At 50.5% G+C, this 7,680-nt stretch overlaps 1 long non-coding RNA gene across 1 annotated transcript; it reads right to left on the bottom strand.

Moving 5' to 3' along the window:
- Positions 1-1,176: 1,176 nt before the first annotated feature.
- Positions 1,177-3,941, bottom strand: LOC143442200 (uncharacterized). The gene is made up of 3 exons (XR_013110210.1): positions 3,772-3,941; positions 2,313-2,393; positions 1,177-1,307 (listed from the first exon to the last, which is right to left on the bottom strand). It is a non-coding gene; the product is annotated as an uncharacterized LOC143442200 (long non-coding RNA).
- Positions 3,942-7,680: the final 3,739 nt, after the last annotated feature.

Genomic DNA, 7,680 nt, shown 5'->3' with positions numbered 1-7,680 from the left:
GGGAGGAAGTGAACCAGTGTGAGCCTGTTCTCTCTCATCCACCAGGGAGCGATGAGAAGCTCAGGAAGCCCTCGCTACTTACCTCAGGATATGGCATCCTTTGGTAACTGGATGTTTGCTGCCAGCTTGTCTCCACAGCCTGCTGTGCTTACCGGTGTGTTTGGTCCCTTCTGGAAGCTGTGAATCATCTCCATTCTTGGGCTCCAAGTTCTCTCACCAAAGTCTCAGTAGGGTGAGGTTGTTTGGGGGCATCCCAAGGAGAGCACCTCAGGGCAATAAGATAGGCCATGCTTCATGAGTTCCTAAGGCATGAAGGCCAAGGCCTAGGCCCTGGGAGATTTGGTGTGGGCCAGGTCTTGTTGGGGATGGTTTTGTGCACTGTGTATTCAGATGCTGATTGCTGTGCAGGGAGATCTGCTTGCAGTCCAGACACATGTTGGAATTGTCATGATATTTGGAGCATCTCCTTTCTCAGTGATGTGTAAAGATTCTTTTCTGTCATCTCTGGTTAATAAAGAGCCGATTCAGCCTATAGCTGGGCAGAAATAAATAGGGTGGAACTTCTGATCCTTCTAGCCAGGGAGGGGCAAGCAAAAAATCGAGAGAGAGGAAGAGGAGGATGGAAAGGAAAAGGAAGAGGAGGAGGAGGAAGAGGAGGTGGAAGAGGAGGAGGAAGAAGACGAGGAGGAGGGAGAGGAGGAGAAGGAGAAGAAGATGGATGAGAAGGATTTGCCGCTGTAGGCAGATTGTCAGGAGAGTCGCCATGAGGACATGGAACAGAGCTGGCCAGGGCAAGACTCAGCTTGCAGGTAAAGGGCCACATGATGGGGAAGTGGGGAAGTAGGCAGCCATAGAGTTAGAATAGATGAGTGTCTGCCCAGCATGGTTCCTGCACCTTGTTAATAAATATATTAGGTCTCTGTGTCATTTATTTGGGAGCTAGAGTGGGTGTAGAAATATCCTGTCGCTATTTGGGAGGGAAAAAGGGGGAAAAAAATCCCTGACCCTGCCCCCATTACATCTACAAAGTCTTCTCTGGTTCCCAGCTGTCTCCCTCTGTAGAGAGCAGTGTTAATCCGACTCAGGAGAGCACCAACTTGTGGTCACATCTGAAAGATCAGATGGTACTGAGAGGAAGTGCCTGAGAGACCTGTGGACCGTCCCCAGGATTCTCACCTCCTCCTCTTCCTCCCATTGGTTTCAGGCTGGCCCTGCAGATCGCCCCCTCCTGTCACACAGGATGAGCTGACGGGAGGCAGCAGGTCTTGCTAGATCTTGCTTCCTTGTTTGCTTGCTTGAAGACAGTCCTGAGGGTCACACGAGTAAAGTCAAAGCAAGTCTGCTGAGGCCACCAGGGGTCACGTGAATGACCAGAGGCGGCCATTCCTCAGTCACCCTGAATGTGACTGCAGTCTGGTCAGTGACTGAGCCTTGAGCCAGGCCATGGGTTGCAGGTACCAGCCAGCCAGTTGCCTCAGCTCTGCCATGAAGAGGGCTGGTGGGAAGCAGCTTTGTAAGCCACACAGGTTTGAAGGCCTTTGTCATACAGCCCGTGATCGCTAGTGTAGTTGTTGACTGCTCTGAATCCCCCTTGAGGACTCTCATTGCTTTCAGGATAACCTCCAGAATTATCCATGCTAGTCAGTGGTTCCGGGTCCTATTTCACCCTAACTGCATCTAGGACTTCAACACTGAACAACTGATGGGGCTCTGGCTGAGCAGTACTGTGTGCTGTTTGTGAGAGGAAGGTAAGAACAAAAAGACCCCCGAAATTCCCTGTGTCTACTACTCCCTTCCGCCCGGCCCCACAGAAAACAAACCTCCCATCTTGAACAAGGAAGTGTACAGGGCTGCATTAAGCCAGTCTGAGGGGTCTCACTGGCTCAGGACAGTTAAGTCAGTTTAGTTTTAGGCTTTCACAGAGAATTCTGGCATGCATAGGTCTGTCTCTCAGAGTTGTTGGCGAGTGTGGGTCTGAAGCCTGAAACAGTCCACAGTCAGCCACCCAGGAAGCCAACCTGAAGCTAAAAGTCTACATAAGATGCAGACAACACACAGAAGACTGCAGAGATACATACCTAACTCCCTGATCAAAGCACTCCTGAAGCCTACCGCCGGGCTGATTTAGTCCCACCGGCAAGTACATGTTATTGTTCTGAGAAGTTTGTGCATCTTTTATGTTTCTAGAAATGAAAAAGATACTCCCTCATGGCGGCCGGTTTCTTTGTTTGGATTGTTCCTCTCTTATCTTCAGCTCAGCTGTGAGTCCACCTCCATGTGCTAACTCGACTGCTTACAGAATAGAGACCTACCTGAGATCCTGGAAGGGTTCTTGATTTTCCAAATTCACACACTGTGGCCCAACTCCTGCTATGGTTGTTTGGAGACAGTCCCTAGGAGTAACAGTGTTAAGTGAGGCTCCCTGGGTAGGGCCCGGATCCTGTAGGGTAGATGGCCTTCTAAGATGAGAGCGCCCCCTACCTTCACACCCACACATGCCACACCCAGGAGAGGCCTTGTGAAGACCCAGCAAATGGGCAGCTGCAACAGCCCAAGGACAGAAGCTTCTGAACGGCCTCTGCTGCAGCTTTCTCTAGATTCCCAGCCTCCAGAATGGGGAAGAGACAGTGTCAGTCACAGCCTGCCATCTTTTGGTAGCTTGGCTGACTGCCAGCACGGAACCAATGACAGGGCTCAGTCACATGAAAACCTGGGCCTTGAGAGAGGACTGAAGACAAGAGACTTCCTCCCAGAGAAATCAGGGGTGGGTGACACCTGAGCCAGTCTTGGAATAGAGCTGAGAGTATGACTGGTTGAGGGGCAGTGGGGAGCAGGTGGCTTTCACACACAGAAGATACAGATGAAGACACATTGATGTGGTGAGGTAATTTATATCACACCTGCAGTGAGGCTCCATACTCAGCTGAGGCCACCCTCCCCCCCCCCAAGTGCCCTGAGGTCTTCATGTGATCAAATAACAAACAAAGGAGAGAGTGAGAGTACTCTGTCCTGACACTAGGGGACCTATCAGAAGCCTTCAGCAGAGAACAAGCCTTGGCCTTTGAAGTCACAGCCTGTAACATCTGAAAGTCCCTGGGGCTCCAAAGGCTTGAGCCAGCAAACTCAGCACTGGCTGTTGACTTTAATTGGGTAGTAGTTAATAGACTTGTTTGAACTCCAGTTACACAAATAGGCTGATGGTTTCATGAGGTCCTTGCAGGTGACAAAGCAGAGCTGGGGAAGGGGATGGGGGGTGGGGGAGACAGCCAGCCTTAGGGACCCTGCTGTCTTATGCAGAATCCCCATGTCATACAGAATCAGGCCAGGTCCTCCAAAGGGACAGGCCCCACCTCCACACTACCTTTCATCACCATCTGTGCCTGTCAGCCCCTGACTCCCCATGGCTTCTGCTGGAGACTCACTCAGAGCCCTGGGGATCAGCCCCAGATAAACCCTAGCCTCTCCTCCCCTGTGTTACTTCACAGCTAGTTTTCTCATTGTTTGGAATGGCTGTGAGGCAGACCACTGTCCCAGTAGGTGACATTGTTTATAGCAGACCTCAAGCCAGTGAAGTAGTCAAGGCAGTTGGGCTTCTTAAGTGACGTGAAAGGTTGTGATAATGTCTCAGTCCCCCAGTGAGACAGGGCTGGCCTTTAGAGAGCTGCCACTTCAAGGAGGGTCCGGAGGTATGTTCTTTAGCTCTCTCTCTCCCTTCGCATCCTTCAAAGTCTGCCACTAAGACCCCGAGGATGAGGGAAGCTACATCCTTACCTGCTGCCTTGTGATGCCAGCCTGCAGGCTCTCCTCTTCTCATTTGCTTTGGTGGGAAGCGGAGGCAACAGGCAGGACCTTAGAAGGCTGGTCTCTGGGAGCTCCAAGATACACCTGTCCTGGTTCAGGATCCAGGATATGCGAGCTCAATCAAGAGTTTGGTCACTGCCCTGGGAAAGTGGGACAGAGTTCCTAAGTTCATGGGCTTTCTGTGGAGAAAACCATACACACTGGACAAACCTGAGGCCACCATGGAGATAACTCAGTCTATGGAGACTCTCATTGCTCCTTCTCACTGGCATGAAGCCGTATGTAGACCAGGCTGGCCTCAAACTCACATTGCCTCCCGAGCACTGAGATTAAAGATGTGTGACACCGTACACAACTTTCTTTTTTCTGTTTACAGGGGAGAAAAGCCCTTGGGATCAGGAAGAGCCATGCTGACTGATCTGAACATCAAACCCAATTGTGGAAGGGTGCAATGGGACCCAGGCTGAGCCTTATCCTTGTGAAAGCTGAGACTGTGGTTGGTGTATTGGTAATCAAGGATCTCGGTGGATGACTCTGGGCTCTGGCCCCTTCTACCTCGTTTATGGCAGAAGAGGACTTGGAGAGAGAGACATCAAGATTGATTAACATACGATGGGTGGTGAGACAGTTATTGATGGTACATGCACACAGAAGCCTAAACACCAATCTTGGAGTTCAGAATGACTCTGGAAGACACTGAAGTGCTCACTGCATAGAAAATGTCTTCCCTACATAAGGTAGAACCAGTTGTTCAGCTGGAGGTGCTTGGGAATGATAATTCCGAATTTTTTGGTGTTCCTGATTCCAGAAGACTTCTGTAGTCCTTATGAGATGTGAGTATACCCAGAACAACACCACCACTGTACCAGTAGTGAGAATGAGCTGTTGAGGTACCTGGGGTTGGTGGCTCCAAGCACAAGTTGGCCACAGGTCTGCCCAAGCAGGTCAAGAAGCCACAAGGTTCTTCCCTAGATAGGAGAAACTGCAGAAGGCTTAGGGGTCCTTAGGAGATGCCTGTAGCCTTTGCAGGTTACACTGTCTCTGGGTGCATCAGTTTTTCCATTCTGTGTCTGCCACCGGGTGCCCACTTTCAACCCACTGCAGAGGGAGCCACCTCTATGGCTGTGCCTTCCCTCAGCAGCGATCTGAAATCCTTCTGATATGGTGACCCAAAACAAACCTTTCCCGCCTTGTGTGCCTTGGGTAGTTTATCATAGCAATTAGAAGATAGTCAATCACAAGCTTGCTTGGGGGGTCACCCTGAGAAAATAATCAATCAAGAGTTTGCTTGGGGTCACCCTGCAGCTTTTTAGAGAAGCCAAGATGAAGCAGCGAGATGATGGATTCCCGAGATTTTCACCAGGAGGTTAATTTCCCCATCCATGAATCTTTCCGATACCGTCTTGGGATTCCTTACTAGAAGCCATGGGTCAAAAGCCTTGTGCATTTTAATGCTCCCGAGGCCGACTGCCAACACTTCTTCCAGAAGATTCTGACTCAATAACAACAGTTTATTAATTCAACAATTACTCACGGGGGTGTTTATTGTGAACCAGACGTTGTTCTGTATGCTGAGGCCACAAGAGAAACAGACAGACATGACCTTGCCTTCCCAGGGCTCATGTGAAGGGAGAGGACAGTCCTCAAAAAGGTTCCTAATTAATGTTCTGTGGCGGGCAGAGGGGCAGAGACGGTGAGCAGAGAGTGGTGGTAGCACGGAAAGCAGGCTAGCTGGGGGCTGAGGCCTCCACTTCAAGTAGAATGAGTTCACAGGGATTCCCAGAGGAGCTAGATTGAAGTTGAGCCCCAGGTGACCAGAAGGGGAAACAGGGCAGGGGCAGGGCTAAGGAAATGCCAGTCCACACAGGAAGGACAACAAAGCAGGCAGAGGACCAGGTAGTCACCTTTCCAGAGTCTGCAGCCAGGAGAGAGTGGCGGGGTAAGAAAATAAGCAGAGGAAGAGCTGAGCGAGACCGGGGTGGGGGAGGGGGGAGTGTAGGACAGTTGGTTCTAAATCACACGGAAGCCTCAGGAGGTGGCAGACACTCCAGTCAGTAAGACTTGAACCAATTAATTTGGAGCAATCTCTTTAGATAAGAAGAATCCAGAGTTAGGAACCAAGTCGGCTGTCCGATGTGACATGTATTTAGAATGGAAAAGGAAATCACGGGAAATTATAGACTTGAAAAGGTGGAGAATGCCAGGGCTACCACAATGGAGGCCGTGCACACCCCTATAGTGCTTTGTCCCAGTGCCTGGCTCCCCTCCCTGTGGATGGCAATGACTTTGTAACTGCACTTTCTGTAGAGAGGGTAGGAGATCGCTCAGGCTTGCCTGGAGCAGAGTTTGATGGAGATTGATTTTTTATTATTGATGGTTTAGAAATGCTTTATTTTCATCTTCGAAATTTGTTTTTGATAATGTCTCCTAAATCTTTAGAACTGCTGTCAAACCTGGGGAAATATCTATCAAGGATTTCATACACATCGTTTGTGTGTGTGTGTGTGTGTGTGTGTGTGTGTGTGTTGATGTAGTAGATGTGAGTTTTAAAGTTGCTTGGGCAGCCACAGACCCGACTTTATCCTCCAATCCATGAGTCCTGCTAACTTGCCAATCTATGAGTGGTGCTAGGGACCCTCCACGGGTTCTAGGATCCTAGACAACATTCGAACCGCGGTTAAAGCTGTGTGGAAACTGATCTCTTCCTGTAGCAAGTTCTGTGGGGGGGGGGGGGGGGGGGGGGGGAAGGAGTCACAGACTGCCCTGCGGAGAACAGACTATAGGCGAGCGGGGGAACCAGGGGCCATTGGATCATCCAGATAGAATGATGGAGGAGGGAGATGAAAGGTGCCAGCAATGTTTGAAGAGTGCTGGCCTGGGGAAGGGGCCGGGAGGACTCAAGGTCATTCAAGGACAAACTGCCTGCTGCCCCACTTAGACCGTTGTTTGGTCTCCTTTCCTGTTTTTTGATTGTGAGGTTCTGGGCTTGGCCTGCTCCCCTGACCCTGCCAGGGCACTTCACGCATGCCGGAAGAGATCCTTGCTTGCCCCAAAGCTGGGTGCGAGCTTTAGTGAAATCCCAGGGAACCAGAGATTTCACTAAAAGATATCTGCAACTCGGGGATAGATGTTTGAGAAGAGAGTAAATGAGTCCCAGCAGGTTCCAATGAGAATGGTGAAATACTCAGGCTGGAAGCCTGCACAGGACAGAAACTCCTTCATTAAAGAGGCCAGGAGCGGCCCTGCACGGATCAGCACCAAACACACCAGACGCAGGTGGAGCAGGCCTTCGTGGCTTGAACCAGGCTTGGTGTTGGTGGACTGGGGTCAGTCCCAGGAACTAGGGAAATGTCAGAACTCCCAGCAAAATAAAATCTCAGGCTGGAGCTAGGGCTCAGGGTGGAGCCATTTGCAAAGCTCTAGGTTTAATCTCCAGAATGTGTGTGTAGGGGGGTTCAAAGCTGAAAAGAAAAGGGGGGAGCTTTGAATCAAAGCTGAAACTCTCAATAAACAGTTACTGATAAGAAATGTAGAATTCCAGAAATGAAAGACGAACCGAACGAGCGAACCGCTGCGTTTTAAGAGAGGAACGCGGCGACGCGGCAATGAAAAGGAGTGCGCATGCGCAGAATCAACCACAGGACCAAGGAAGTCACTCAGATCAAAACAGAAAAGGGCAGCAAGAGATAAAATTCCCACATCTCGCCACCATGCAGCCTGGGCCTGGCCTCGCTTTCAGTGGATCCTGCTCAGGGTCCTGTGCAGCTGGCCTGTGGTTAAAGTGGCCTGCCGAGATAGGAGGACCCTCACAGGACTTCAGCTCCTGTGAGCTTCAAAACCCATTCACTTGGTCCCTGGGTCAGAAATATTCTGCTTCTT

Source organism: Arvicanthis niloticus, chromosome 5, assembly GCF_011762505.2.
Source record: "Arvicanthis niloticus isolate mArvNil1 chromosome 5, mArvNil1.pat.X, whole genome shotgun sequence".
Classification (NCBI taxonomy): domain Eukaryota; kingdom Metazoa; phylum Chordata; class Mammalia; order Rodentia; family Muridae; genus Arvicanthis; species Arvicanthis niloticus.
This window is presented reverse-complemented; position numbering and strand designations above follow the sequence as displayed.